This window comes from Triticum dicoccoides, chromosome 1B (assembly GCF_002162155.2).
Source record: "Triticum dicoccoides isolate Atlit2015 ecotype Zavitan chromosome 1B, WEW_v2.0, whole genome shotgun sequence".
Classification (NCBI taxonomy): domain Eukaryota; kingdom Viridiplantae; phylum Streptophyta; class Magnoliopsida; order Poales; family Poaceae; genus Triticum; species Triticum dicoccoides.
The window spans coordinates 664358685-664373964 of NC_041381.1; the positions used below are offsets into that span (position 1 = coordinate 664358685).

General features: G+C 41.5%; 2 pseudogenes; both read left to right on the forward strand.

Moving 5' to 3' along the window:
* Window positions 1-351: 351 nt before the first annotated feature.
* Window positions 352-1915, forward strand: LOC119311727 (annotated as a pseudogene).
* Window positions 1916-9383: 7468 nt separating this feature from the next.
* LOC119311738 lies at window positions 9384-14514 on the forward strand (annotated as a pseudogene).
* The last annotated feature ends 766 nt before the right edge of the window (window positions 14515-15280 follow it).

Genomic DNA, 15280 nt, shown 5'->3' on the forward strand with positions numbered 1-15280 from the left:
GAGTGAAACCAACTTTTTCGAAATGAGTGAAATCCAGTTTTTTTAACTTTTGAAATGAGTGAAAGTTGCTATCCTAAATCCATTTTTCGAAATGATTTACCACTTTCGATGTGCTTTGCGGGACGAGGAGTGAACAAGACGAGTACGTAGTACTACTATCTAAGTACCTAGGTCGTCTTTCACCTTGTCCACTTTAATTGAATGCATGCAAACCGTAAACAAACTCTTGCAAACTGTAAACAAACTCTTCCTCCGATGATGTATTTAAGGCATGCAAACCAGACTGAGGGCGGGGCACGCTATATAATCTGTCACGCTCGACTCTGGCCGCAGAGCATCGACGAGGACACGATGGAGCCGCTTCTTCTGCTCACCGTTCTCCTCCTTGCGCACGCGGTGGCGTACCTGGTGTGCACGGCCGTCGCCCGTCGGCGGCGCTCGCGGTGCTACTAGGTGGACTACGTGTGCCATAAGCCGTCTGACGACCGCAAGGTGAGCACAGAGACCGCCGGCAGTGTGGTCCTGCGTAACAAGCGCCTGAGCCTCCCGGAGTACCGTTTCCTCCTCCGCGTCATCGTCCGCTCTGGCATGGGCGAGGAGAGCTACTGCCCGCGCAACATCCTCGAGTGCCGCGAGGACGCGCCCACCCACCAGGACGCGCTGGACGAGATGGATGCCTTCTTCGACGACGCCATCGCCGAGCTCTTCCGCAGGAGCGGCTTCTGCCCCCGCGACGTCGACGTGCTCGTCGTCAACGTATGCATGTTCTCCCCGGCGCCGTCGCTCGCCTCCAGGATCGTGCACCGCTTCGGCATGCGCGAGGACGTCGCCGCCTACAACCTCTCCGGCATGGGGTGCAGCGCCGGCCTGGTCTCGCTGGACCTCGCGCGCAACGTGCTGCGGACGCGGCCCACGTCGCTGGCTCTCGTGGTCTCGTCCGAGTCCATCGCCCCCAACTGGTACGTCGGCGCCGACAGGTCCATGATGCTGGGCAACTGCCTCTTCCGCTGCGGAGGCTCCGCCGTGCTGCTCACCAACGACCCGTCGCTCCGCGGGCGTGCAAAGATGGTGCTCCGCCATCTCGTGCGCACAAACACCGCCGCCGACGATGAGGCGCACACGTGCGCGCTGCAGCGCGAGGACGGCGACGGGCGCGTCGGGATCAGCCTCAGCAAGGCTTTGCCCAAGGCCGCCGTCCGGGCCTTGACCCTGAACCTGCGGAGCCTCGTCCCGCGCGTGCTCGCCGTGTCCGAGCTCCTGCGGTTCGCTGCCCGCCACACATACAACAAGCTTCTATACCGCATGAATGTGAAGGCAGACAATCGTCCTTTTCCCATGATCAACTTTAAGACCGGCGTGGAGCACTTCTGCGTCCATCCCGGCGGCGCCAAGGTCATCGAGGCAGTGAAGGACAGCCTCGGTCTCGACACCGACGACGTGGAGCCTTCGCAGATGACGCTGCACCGGTGGGGGAACACGTCAGCGAGCAGCCTGTGGTACGTTCTGTCGTATATGGAGGCCAAGGGGAGGCTGAAGAGAGGGGACAGGGCGCTCATGCTCACCTTCGGGTCGGGATTCAAGTGCAACAGTTGCCTGTGGGAGGTGACCGGTGACATGGCCGACAAGGGCGCTTGGGCAGACTGCGTCGATGAATACCCGCCGGAGAGCAGCACGAACCCCTACTTGGACAAGTACAACTGGGTTAACGAAGTCCAAGGTGACACCGCGGTGTTTTAGCTAGGCGTATGATCTTGTGTTGCGTTAGTTCTACAGGTTGTGCCAGGCACAGAAACAGTGTGTTGCGTTATCATTTGCAGCATGCATGTCGTGTCTTTGTATCGTAGCCGAAGATGTTGGGTCGGTCGGTACTCGGTAATAAGTTGAGCCACGCTACTACTCCCTCCGTTTGGAATCATTTGTCACAAAAATGGATAAAGATAGATGTATCTATAACTAAAATACATCTAGATACCTTCAATTTTTGGACGAGTAATTCCGAACGGAGGGAGTACCTCGGTCCTTTTATCCTCTCTTTTTTGCGGGGATCCGTCCTTTTATCCTTGGGATGGCGGATTAGTCTGCTGTGAGGTTTGAGTGTATATTATTGTTTTTTTTTGCGGGGAGAGTGCATATTATAGTTGCGAAGATCGTATCGTCAAGATTGCAGATCATCATGCCTCAGCTCATATCTGAATACTAGAATGCTGTCATCAAAGGCCATAGCATACAAGATCAAAGCACTGAAGCAATATAAAAATCTCATGATTCCGAAGATTGACATATATACCAAAGGCCTTTGATACGGCATTTGGGGAGTTCCTACTTGAGTAAAGTGCATGTTACAATGGGGTATTTAATTCAAAAACGAATCAATTTCGGACCTCACCGAAATATGGATATTTCTGAAATTTCGCATATTCGGACCCTATAATGCTATGTTATCTCCCAAAACCGCCTAAATCACAACAAGACCACTCAAGGGACATATTTATCCGGTTTTGGAGATTTGAGGGTCAAAATTGTACCAAATCAACTAGGGGGAGGGGGTTGAAACAATGAACTACTTTCTGTAGGGCTTGAGTGATGCGGCGCTTTGTTCGACACGAAAATCGACTGGGCCAGCCCCAGCACTCGCACTAAGCCAGCAGACGGCCCTGGTCGGTGAGCTACCTGACGCACTGCACGACCTCACTTTCCTCCCCTACCGCACGAGTACTGCCCCATGGGACCGCACGGACCGCGCTGCCACCCGGGGCATTCGACCACCGCACCACGACATCCGCTGCATTCCGCCTAATGAGGAGTTTGTACCTTCTCTGTCCTCCAGATTCTCTTTGGCATTTTGTGTTTGCTTTCACCCAACCGAAGAGATTGGGCACCAAGGCACGACGTAGTGCAACAGCAATTGGTTGTGAAAACGGACGAGACGGTGTAGTGCGGCAACTAGTCGGCAGCGACGGGTCCATGTTTCCAGTTGTCTGTGACGGGTGGTGAGGCAGCGTTGCGAATAGAATATGGACACTGAAGGAAGGGACTAGCAAAGGAAAAAGGGGAGAACTATATATTTTTGAATTTTAGTAGACTTTTAGAATAGCTCGTAACATGCAATAATGTTTTTACTAACACTAGCAGGGTGGCCCTTACAAATGTGGGGGCATCATCAGTATTGTATCATAAATGTTAAATATTTTTTATCTCATTTTGAAATTACTTTCCTTCTATTTATCCATTTTATTGCATAATGCACAACATTTTAGACGTTGATTATTTTATAGGTGTATCTTTGATCTTCATTTTATCCATAACTACACATTTTTAGGGTTTATTTTATCTAGCCATTTTGCATGGTTTCTTGTGTATACAATTTTACATTTTCTATACAAAAATAACCAGCACACCCTAAAGCTTGTTGTTCTAATAATCATAGCTCATTGTGTACTCATCAATCAATTCTTAAGTTGGTGCCTAATCACTCATCAGACATTTTTCTTTACATATTGGCCCTAAGGATTTTGTACATCACCAATAATGCTAATCGTCGACATATCATAAGATGGAAAGAAGAATATTTTTATTTGCTAGAATTTCTTATAAGGTTTCAATCATATATCTATTCATAGTATTAGATCAGCATTGTTGTATTTGTGAGGACTAACATGTTTAAATTGGGCTTAAGATGTACTTGTCATTCATAATCTTTACTATTAAAGGGGAGTTGATGTTTGTATGTCACCAAAAGTGGTTTTGCCCCTGGTTTGGAATAATATAAACCAAATCAATGGTCTTCTTTTCTTGTCCTACTAGAGACCATGTTATGCATCAACTCAACCAAATCTTGCCAAACCATGTCCTGCATTAATTCAATCAAATTAAATAAAATCTTACCAAACCCTCAACTAAATCAAACATTCCTTGTCTTCCCCTGCCCATACCCAAATCAGATCTTACCAAAAACTCAACTAAATCAAAGCATTTTGATTGCGTTGTTCCCACCCATACTCAAATAAATCTTACCGAAATCTAGAATATAGTGGGTGTAACGTATACATCGGACACGATTGATGTTGAACCACTAAAATATGTACACCTCCATTGCAACTCACGGGAAATTAGCCAGTTCAACTAATAATTGACATGCGAGCTTATTAATATTTTATTTGTGTGAAATATTTGTATGTGCAAGTATGATGATATATCTAATCTGAACTTTTTGAGATACGAAGATCTACTGCTATGATCCATTTAGATACATTTATGAAGATCCAACATATGTTGTATGATTAGGTATGACTATATAGATCTAAAAAAACAATGTAATAAAAATATATTTATTTATAAAAATATATATTCCTACTTAATAATAAGTCATTGAAAACATGTACAAACTTTGCCCAAATGGAGGCACACCCAGCTGACGAGCCATGAGATGCCTCGTGTCGTGCTGGAACCTTGTGTGGCACGCACATATAGCATAATGCGACAACCCAAGAAAACATGTACAAACTATTAGTGCATTATTTACATTACACTCATGGTCCATCACATATTGTTTACTTCATTAGCTATAGCTTCGGCACTGACGGCTTTGTAGCATCTATATGTTCACAACCATTCATGAATTTATTTTATTTATAACAGTAGGTAAATCATCATATGTTGTTTACTTGACACTCCAATCGCTAGAGTACTATCGTCGGTTAAGAAAATATTGTTTACTTGATAAATCAATCATCAAATGTCTTTTCTTTTATGAGAAACTTCTGGTTCGTATATCTTTTTTTACTTGAAGTAACCCATCATCTACTTTATTATTATAAGATGTTCTAGGAAGCAGCCGTTGATGTCTTTGATCTCAAACTGCCACAACAACACCCGATGACCTGGTCTCGAGACTTGCTCGACTCATCTTTTCTCAGCAAGGAACGGGCGGCAATCGCCATCTCTGTAATGCGTGTAATCTGGAATAATAGAACTAAGTATACAAATGATAAGGTTAGATACCAACTGATTAAGTATATGGAGCTGATCTAGGAGTTGATTCAAGCTATTGATATTCCGGGGTGGTACTGTCCAATACTGATCCTAGAACCTCGAGCAAGATGGAGGACACCGGTGATCAGGTGGACGAAGCGCAACTCCGATGCAGTGGTTGATGTGGTCGCAAGACGCACTGAAACGGCCAAACGGGTGTTGTGGCCAGGGGTCAAATGGGAATGTTTGCCTTTGTCAGGTTCTTGAAAAAGCCCAGGGTTGTTCATTCATATACAATTGAACTTATAGCAGTCATGCAGTGCTGCTTGCAGTGGATAAGACATGGCAAAATGTTGTGCTGGAAATAGACTACAAGACTCTTTTGTGATGTCTGGAAGAATGATGATTTTCACTCAGTGGGCAGCCATATCATCATAGTGATCCATTCATATCTCATGATTTCAGGGATTCAGTTTTCAATATACTATAAGAGACGCAATGGCATTGCTCATCAGTGTGAGAAGGAAGGTTTATCCATTGTCTCGTGTGCTTTCTCTTATGATGTAATCTCTGATTTTTAGATTGCCCAAGCGCAATCTGATATTGTTCTCCTAAGCGATGAATAAAATGCTTCCAAGGGCGGTTATAAGAAAAACTAAAATGTTATATGGTAGTATGAATAGTTTTTTTTACTCCGCTATCGTGCATCAGGGCATCCTTACGACACGCACTCTGCTCGACATGTCATGTTGATGTAACATGCACATGCATCCGCATACATGAAGCGCATGGCAGCAAATAGATCCAACGTTGCAGGGGCTGTTTGGGCGATGATGTGCCAACGTGGACCTTCGCATCTGATGATTCTCATAGGTTTTTTTGTAACGCTTCCATAAGAAAAACAAACCACAAACCCTTTACACATCATAAGGCAAGAATTGGATCTTTTTTTCATTCCATATAATAAAGTCAATTTTGGACCAAACAAAACAGGGTTCATTGCCATGTTTGTTTTTCTTATGCCACGTAAGATAGTTTTGGAACAATTGTAATTTATTGCCGGTTCTGTATTAGGAAATAACCCTTCTAATTGACTTATTTTAACATGGTCCTTATAATTTTACACCCTACAATGTTGTTTCAGACCAAGCATATTTTCTTGCCTTGTACGCACCAGCCAATAACTCTTTTTTTCCGAGAACCAATAACTCTTCATTTAAAAGAAGAGACTATTCCAACTGATGTACACGTGACGGGTAGAAACACATCAAACGGACATGTTCATGTAGGTACATAAATAAAATCAATATAACTTAATCCAAGTGATCCATTCTAATCTAACTGTCCAAATACTTCCCACAATGTGGAGTGATATATCCACTGTCGAACTATGAGTTTTGTACTATGTTTTCCTGTTTTGGCAAGTTTTATGCTGTTTCATTTGGCAAAAAAAAAGTTTTATGTTGTTTCAGAGTATTATATTTGTTTCTTCTTCTTTCGAGATTCATCTTAATGTTTCTTTGTGTTCCTTTGTGTACCAGCAAATCGGTCTGAAACAAGTGCACTCCTATTTGTTGGGACAAAACAAAACATCACGGTGCACTTTAAAACAACAAAAAACAATAATAAACCATTATATTATACCTTGAAATAAGATAAAAATTGCAAACAAACCAAAAGCATAGCACCAACGGCAAAGCAACAATGGACCGTGGATGTGTGGACGGTATATCATGTGGGTGATAGAAAAATCAATGTCATAAACATTTTAGTTTACTTTGGCTTTCTGTAGGAGTTGCTCTATTAGTCCCCAAACTTATTAGCATCAGTATATCCCGTGGCTTTTCTGTAGCTCAAGTGAACCAAGAAGTAGAAGCAGTGTCTATTTGCCTGCACTTGAGCCACATACCAACAGCAAAAACCTGCCTCACTAAATTATCCATTCACTACTCCTTCGACCATTCTGCTCTGTTCTTACTTCTGCAAGGATGGCAAGGACATCAGCAAGCTGGTGCATATGAGTTTTCGCAAGGGTAACATGTTTTGGATTAGAAAAACCTTTTTGTATGAATATTGTACCATTTAGCCTAAACAAACAGCTCAACAAGTTGCAATTGCACTAACTAAAATCTGGGGAGAAGCCCCCCCCCCCCTAAGCCATCTAACCAGGACTTAGGGTAGCACTTGATGTGCATTTTTTGAATTTTTTTGATAAAGGGTGGATTTTATTAACTCAAAATAAAGTATTAAGAGAAACAAACATAATGGGTACACACCTGGCCTCTGCATAACTAGGATGCACACAACCAACACGAACTCACAGACAGAAAAACATGCCAACAAATATCAAAGTCATGTAAGACTAAAGCTAAGCGTAGGCAAAAAGTAAAAAGAACAATCCAAAGCGAACAAATCCATGATCGACGAACTACAACAATGACCATATCCATACCAATCATCTCATGACACTACATGAACGACGCGGTTCTTCAACAGCAACGCCTTTAGGAAGTGAGGAACACTCAAGCACCGCCGTCTCCAGATCTGACCACCCAAGGTTGGAATCTAGATTTTCACCCTGAAAAATCAGTCTGAACATATCCGACCAATGCCTTCAACAACGACCTAAAACATCGCCATTGTCAGGTATAACCAACATGTGACGAGCCTAGGTTTTCACCCAGGAACTCCAGACCAGATGCATTTGTTTATGGTTGGAGGTTGAAAGCATTTAATCTGAATTATCCATGGCACAAAATTTGCCACATGACATTAGAAGAAAAGATGGGATTTTGGCTTGGCCACAAAAGTTTACACCAATTGAGTTGCTCTTCGCAATTGTCTTTTGTGAGGATTAATTAATTACTCTCACCTAATAACCTTATTTACTGTGAGAGGCAATGCTAGTTTGAAAGATAGTGGTGCCTAGCTATATCTCAGCCACTTGATTTTCAGTAACTCGCTGTTGATTTTGGGACTGTTAGATTTGTAAAAGAGGTGTGACACGTGACATTCAAAAACTCTTGGCCACCAAAGCTGCACGATTTGAGTTACAATTGAGATTGTCTTTTGTGACAATTAATTGCCCGGCCGCCTAATAATTTTTAATTGTGCAGGTAATGTCAAGATAGTGGTGCCTGAATCTTAGGCGACCATTTTTTTTAACTTGTGGTCTATTTTGGAACTGTTGGATTTATGTGAAGAGCGGTGCTGCGCGACATTCAACAAAAAAGATGCTTTGTTTTTCTTGGCCACAAAAGCTACAAAGTTTGAGTTAGGCTTTGATTGTCTTTTGTGAGGATTAATTACCAGGCTAACAAATTTTGACTGTGGAGAAAATGTTTATTTTGCAAGATATTGGTGTCTGAATCTTAGACCACTCACTTCTTGGTGACTCACGGTTGATTCCGGGACCATTGGATTTGTGCGAAGAGTTGTGTTTTATGAAAAGACAAATGTCAATAGGTGCATCTCGTGGGATTTTTCATGTAACTAGTAAATACATACTCCCTTCTTCCGCGTATAAGTGTACATCTAGCTTTTATCCTAAGTTTAAGTTGTGACCAACTTTATAGGAAAAAGTAGCAACATTTATGATACAAAATTAGTAATCACTAGATTTGTTTTGAAATGTAGTTTCATAATGTATCAATTTGATGTCATATATGCTACTATTCTTTTCTACAAAGTTAGTTAAAATTTTACAGCTTTGACTTAAGACAAAAGTTAGATGTACACTTACTCGCGGACGGAGGGAGTACATGCAATGCATGTTGATGTTATGAAGGAAACTAATTGCACGTAGATACCAGTAAGATATCAGTTACGCGTCAATTGTTTAATTAGCACATACGTTAATATTTGATACTCCCTCTTTTCACTATTATAAGATGCTTTTTTTTATTTGGATGTATATAGTCGCATTTTAATGTGTTTCTTCACTCGTTTTAATTCGTATGTAGTCTATATTAAAATATGCAAACCATCTTATATTTGCGAACGGAGGAAGTATGATACTTATTGCACTCTAAACATGTTGAGGGCTTACCATTCAAGCAATCTAGGTAGGATTGACATGGTTTGGCGACTGTTTACGAGTCAGCCGTGGTTTTGCTAAAAAAAAAGGAGGCAATTTGTGTTGGACATGACTCTTGTCCTCTGAACTTGCGTTTCCTAGGTTGTGTACATCTATGCATGATATATGTAGAGATCAGAGAGTTTTATTTTTTACGTTAGGAGATTAGAGGTTAAACTCTCTAATTTCCTCATCTGAAAAACATTTTAATTTGAGTTGTATATAACACACTGAAGCGTTGCAGATAATCAAAGCTCCCATTATTGAAAAGGATGTCCTTATTTATAGGCGTTGCACGATAGCTGAATCATCCACGGTTGAGTTAGAAGAGATGATTTCCACGATGGGAACGCCGGCATGGCCAAGCTCGTTGCCGCTGTGGTTCATGGCCCTTCTCGCCATAGGCCTCCATGCCGTCTTTGCCTCCGCGGCAACCTTCGTCATGTGGCTGTATCGCTCTTTCGTCCGGTCGGGAAGGGATCTAGGCCGGCGCTATGGCGCGTGGGCGGTGGTCACCGGCGCCACGGACGGCATCGGTCAGGCCATGGTCCTCGAGCTTGCGCACCAGGGCCTAAACCTGGTCTTGATCGGGCGGAATCCCGTGAAGCTCTCCCGTGTCGGCGACGAGGTCCAGAAGGCCGCGCCATCCTGCAAGGTTAGGAGCGTGGTGTTCGACCTCGCTGGGGACGCGCCGAAAATGTCTTGCGGTGTGGCGAGGGTGGCCGCGGCCGTGGAGGGGCTGGACGTGGGGATCCTGGTGAACAACGCCGGCGCGACGTACCCTGGCGCGGCCTACTTCCACGAGGTGGAGACTCGGGTCTGGGAGGCGGTGGTGCGGGTGAACATAGAGGCGGCTACGCGGATCGCTAGCCTCGTCGTGCCCGCTATGGCGATGAAACGGAGGGGCGCCGTAGTCAACGTGGGGTCCGGATCGTCGGTCATGCTGCCGGCGTTCCCGCTATACGCTGTGTACGCAGCAAGCAAGGCGTAAGTAATCCATATTGTTTGTCATAATAACTAATTCTACTCTTTCCGTTTAGGTGAGTAAGTTATCTTAGGTTGTGCACCGTGACCAAGGAGGAGGAGAAAGCGAGAGAACTTAATGTTCATTTGTTAATTAATAGCATTGCATGCAATTAACTAACCACTGCATGTCGTGTTTGGTAGTCTCAAATCATTAAAAGCATGCACACCCCACATCTCTTATTGGTTGATATGTCAAGAAACAAGAAACGAGGTAGAATTTAATGCACCGCGCCTAAGTGTTTTGGGGTTATTTGATTTTCGTAAGATGACTTACACACCTAGACGAAGGGAGTATATACAACTAAGACAGTGATCTCACTATTTTTATTTATCTCATCATCACTATTGTCACCTCAACATGTCATCATGCATGAATAGTCATCATGCATGAAAGAAAATTCACTGCAACAGGAACCATGCATGTGAAAGCTATTACACTATTATATATTCAACAAGTATCTTGCACCGGTAGACTAACAGATATAATTAAAATATGTAGCAAAAAAAATTCATGATAACATGCGAGGTATCAAGTAGTTAAATTAATGCATCTGTGCGACGTGTTGCAATCTTTGAGTCGACTTTTATGGAGCCGCTCGACAGCAACTTCTAGATTTCAACTGCCGAAGAAGACAAGGAAACTGCTTGTACTATTGCACCGTCCTTTTAAATGTCGATGGTTCTACGTCGTAATCTGTTGTTGTAGTGTGCTACTTGGATAAGAGTTTTTGCACTGTCCGGATTTCAACTACTGGAACATGGTGATGGAGACATGGCCCCTTGGTCTATAATCACTAATCCTTAGGTTTTTTATTTTTGACAAAAAGAAACCTTAGTTGTAGAAACCCATTTTGACACAATATTCGCAACAATGTGCGAGCTATCAAGTACTCCCTTCGTTCCTAAATATAAGTCTTTTTAGAGATTTCAATAAGGACTACGTACGGATGTATATGGACATATTTTAGAGTGTAGATTCACTCATTTTATTCCATATATAGTTCGCATTGAAATCTCTTGAAAGACTTACATTTAGGAACAGAGGGAGTAGTTAAATTAATGCATGCGTGTGACTTGGTGCAACCTTTGAGTCGACTCTTCTGGAGCCACTAGACAACAACTTCTTGATTTCGACTGCTAAAGAAGACATGAAGCATGTACTGTTGAGCCATCCTTTTAAATATCGATGATTCTACGTCATACTCTGCTGCTAGGTGGTTACACGTAGATGAGAATTTTTGCACGGTCTGATTTCAACTACTGAAACATGGTGATTGGCATGGCCCATCAGTCTATAATCACAAATCCTTAGGGTTTTTTAGACAAAAACCAATCCTTAGGTGTAGAATTACTGGTGGACGATATGTATGGTGGACAGGTGGATAAGGATACGGAGTTCGAGACGCAGACGGACGGTTTTGGTTGTATGAGCGATCTTTTCGGCATGCGGTTTGGCTCTACCTGACTGTGCCATTATTTGGCCCAGCACTCGCTAAACATAACAAATATAGTATAGTTATTATTTTTCACATAAAATATGTTCATAAAATATGCAACTAACGTAATTATTGTGCGCAAAAGAATTTTTTGGTGGATGCGCCAATACACCAATAAGGTCATAACTATAATATAAATCGTTTTAGTGCACGGCTTTCGGTTTGAAGTAAAAAAAATGTTAGCCCATGTTTTCGCAAGTAAATATTTGAGAATTCTAAAACTAGTAAAAATTAGATAAATTGTAAAGTTTATTAACATAATTTGCTAACCAACAAATTGGTATAACTTTTTTGGCTTACTAAAACTATAACAAGGCAATTTTTGGCATCAAAAAAACATATCCAGCGTGTAACAGTTATAGCACCCAATACGTATATACGATTGTATGTTCACCGTCAAACTATATGATACCTCGTGGGTTGCAACGGGAGTCTGTTACGCTAGATTTCAATAAAATTTGGTTTATGAAACATGAATGTCTTAATTAATAATGTATGAACTAAATTTGAAAATACATATTATATATTGTACATTTGAAAAATATTTATGAGTATAAGTAGCATAATATAATGGAATTTCTTAAATTTTCATTATTGCATATGTTAAAACTATTTATGAGTATAAGTAGCATAATATAATGGAAAAAAATTCCATGCATGTCGTGGTAAGTCTTTGATGATGTGGCATGTATGGTGAGTGGGATGTGTGCATGTATGTTGAGATAAATAGAGTAACGGGGATCAACTAATATGAAAAAAAATCTCAGGTATGTTGAGGTGGACCTTTGATCATGTGGTAACATGGTATCTGTGCTTGTTGACACATCAACTACTTAAATATATACTCCCTCCTTCCATCTATATAGGGCCTAATGCGTTTTTCGTGGCTAACTTTGACCAAATATTAGAGCAATAATATATGACATGCAACTTACACAAAGCACACCGCTAAATTCGTGTGTGAAAGGAGCTTTCAATGATATAATTTTCACATTGTGCATTGTCATGTACTATTAATCTTGTCAATAGTCAAAGGTGGTCTTAAAAACGCATTAGGCCTTATATAGATGGAAGGAGGGAGTATGAATCATCTAATGCACTATGCTCCATAATCTTGGAGCATTCATATTCAATTGAGGCGTTTAATTTTGGATTTAGTTCATGATTTTGATTGGGTCAACTATTTCTCAAATTAATAGGCAGCAATCAGCCTATAAAAACATATAAGTCTTGTGCAGCCTCTCACCATCTAAAAAAGAAGGGCCAATATGTGAACTATAACACTTATATAGTACATGTGTGTATAGTACCTGCGGCCATCAACGCAAGAAACTTTCCCACATAAGTATTGGTTGATTAACAGATAAGATACAATCAGACCGCCAGGAAAGCCCACTAAAACACTCCATTATAAAAAAAATCATCATGTTTCCCACACGGCAAACCAACTTTTATCTTTATGATTCAGCTTTGTTACATGAATACAAGTTGTAGATGTTGAACAGACGCACACCACACTCGCGCACTTGCACCCCTACATACAAACACCCACTATGCGCATATCAAGATCTATAACCCACTTAGATACCCATGTCTATCCCGATCTTGGGTGGGTGGGTTGGGTGGCCACCGCCACAACAAACCATCGAGCCACAGGGTCGTCCGCCAATCATGTGTGCTTTGATGGCACTACAACATCGTCCTGTTATAAATTGTATAGTGTATGTGCATAGTGCATCTTTCTTGCAGTCCAAAAAGAAATTACAAGAAGATGGGTAGGGGCTCAGAACTTAGCATAACTTTTTCAGCGCTACGGAGAGACGAGAAACATGCATGGTGTACAACAAAATTCATAGAGTAGTATTTATAACTTTTCTTTTCCATATTGTCAGGTATATTGATCAATTTTCTCGAAGTCTAAGCATTGAATACAAACAATATGAAGTGGATTTGCAATGCCAGGTACTTTATTTTATTTTCATACTGATATTTTTCTTTTATGATATTAGTTTTTGCCTTGTGGCTATATCTTTCAGGTTTATAGTTCAAAATAGGTTTTATTTTGACTTATTTTAGCAAATTATATTTACTTTATAGCTAGGACTGGTTTGTCAATTTAGAAACTCACATGGATTTCACCATATTTGTTCTTACTTCAGTGTCAGAATCCACATGTGACAAAATAGTTATTTACTTCCTGTTTTGTACCTCTAGAAAAAAAACAGCTGACGCCGGCACGGCAAATTATGTCGTTGAAAACACTATTCAATTAAGAAGAGAAAAACATGTGGAACACAAAGTATGTGCTAAATGAAACATTCTGAAAATTGTGTGGGTGAGTATTCTGTAGAGCCCCCCTGTGTATATGTATATATATACACAAAGTTTGCTTAAGAAGTAGCGCCATCTGTTTTAGCAGTTCTATATATATGTATATATATACATCCTTGTCTCGTCTGCGGTGTAGATTCCCTTGTACGTAGCCACCAAGATGTCCCGAGTTGGCGACTCGTTGTTCGTACCATCGCCGGAGGAGTATGCCAAAGCCGCTGTTCGGTGCATAGGTTATGAGGCAAGATGTGTCCCCTACTGGCGCCACTCGATCCAGTGTTTTTTCTCGTCTCTGCTCCCAGATTTGGCTCTCAATGCTTGGCGTCTTCGAGTTGGCATCCGGAAGAGACGGGAGATGAAAGCTCTATTGCGGGAGGATGACACCTGAACTGACCTTGGTATTCCGAAAGATAAATACACACAGTTAAGTGATCTGGGTAGTAAATAAATGTAGTGTGGTCAAGAAAAGAAAAAAAAAGAATTTTCTACTACGTCTCGTTCAACTCTTTCGTACTTTGCGAAATTGGTGAAATGTCATGATGGCTGAAAGAAAGAGGGCCAGGACAGTGTATTGCAGGAAACGTCAGTAGCCCAAAGTCTAGTTAGTTCTGTATGCACTCGATACCAAATTATCAATACAATGGATCTGTATGTACTTTCGAGTTGCTCTACAGACTACTGGACACATGCATGTATTTTCCGAAATTTTAATCTCTTGTTTGCAGAACGAACACACCCGTCCTTTTTTTTCAGTTATAAATTTATACACATTTATACTGCACTTTTATCCTTTTTGCTGGGCATTTAACTATTTATACTGCACTTTCGGTCTCTGCAGCATGATTATGCACAAAACTCTCTTTCGATTCATTTGTCGCCTTGGCTACGGTGGTTGCCGGGCTCATGGCGCCGGAGGATTCGGAAGCTGCAGCCGTGAGCGACGCAGCTGTCTCGTTAGCAGCTGACCTGCATGTTTCGAGAGTTACACACAAAGACACACAAATTGTTCAGATGAATGTTCAAGTACCATGAATCTCTAAAGATCAGACTTAGTGAAATTCTAAACATCATATTTCAGTTAGATAGTTGATTATGCTAGACTTCATAATTTTACTTACAACAAAGGTTCACAACATATAATTAGTTGCAAAATCACTAAAAAAACGAACCATTTATATTGTACATATACTTTTTAATTCGTGAACAAAAATTGAACATTTTCCGAAGTATTTTATAAGCTAGGCCTGCGTTATGGTTCAATATTAGAGTTCAATTGAAAAATAGAGCACTTTTTTTTTGAAAGTAAAAGAATACTAGCATGCAACAGAGAAAATGGAAATGATGAAAACGAACGCAAAAAATCGAAATGGTGAAACCCGAG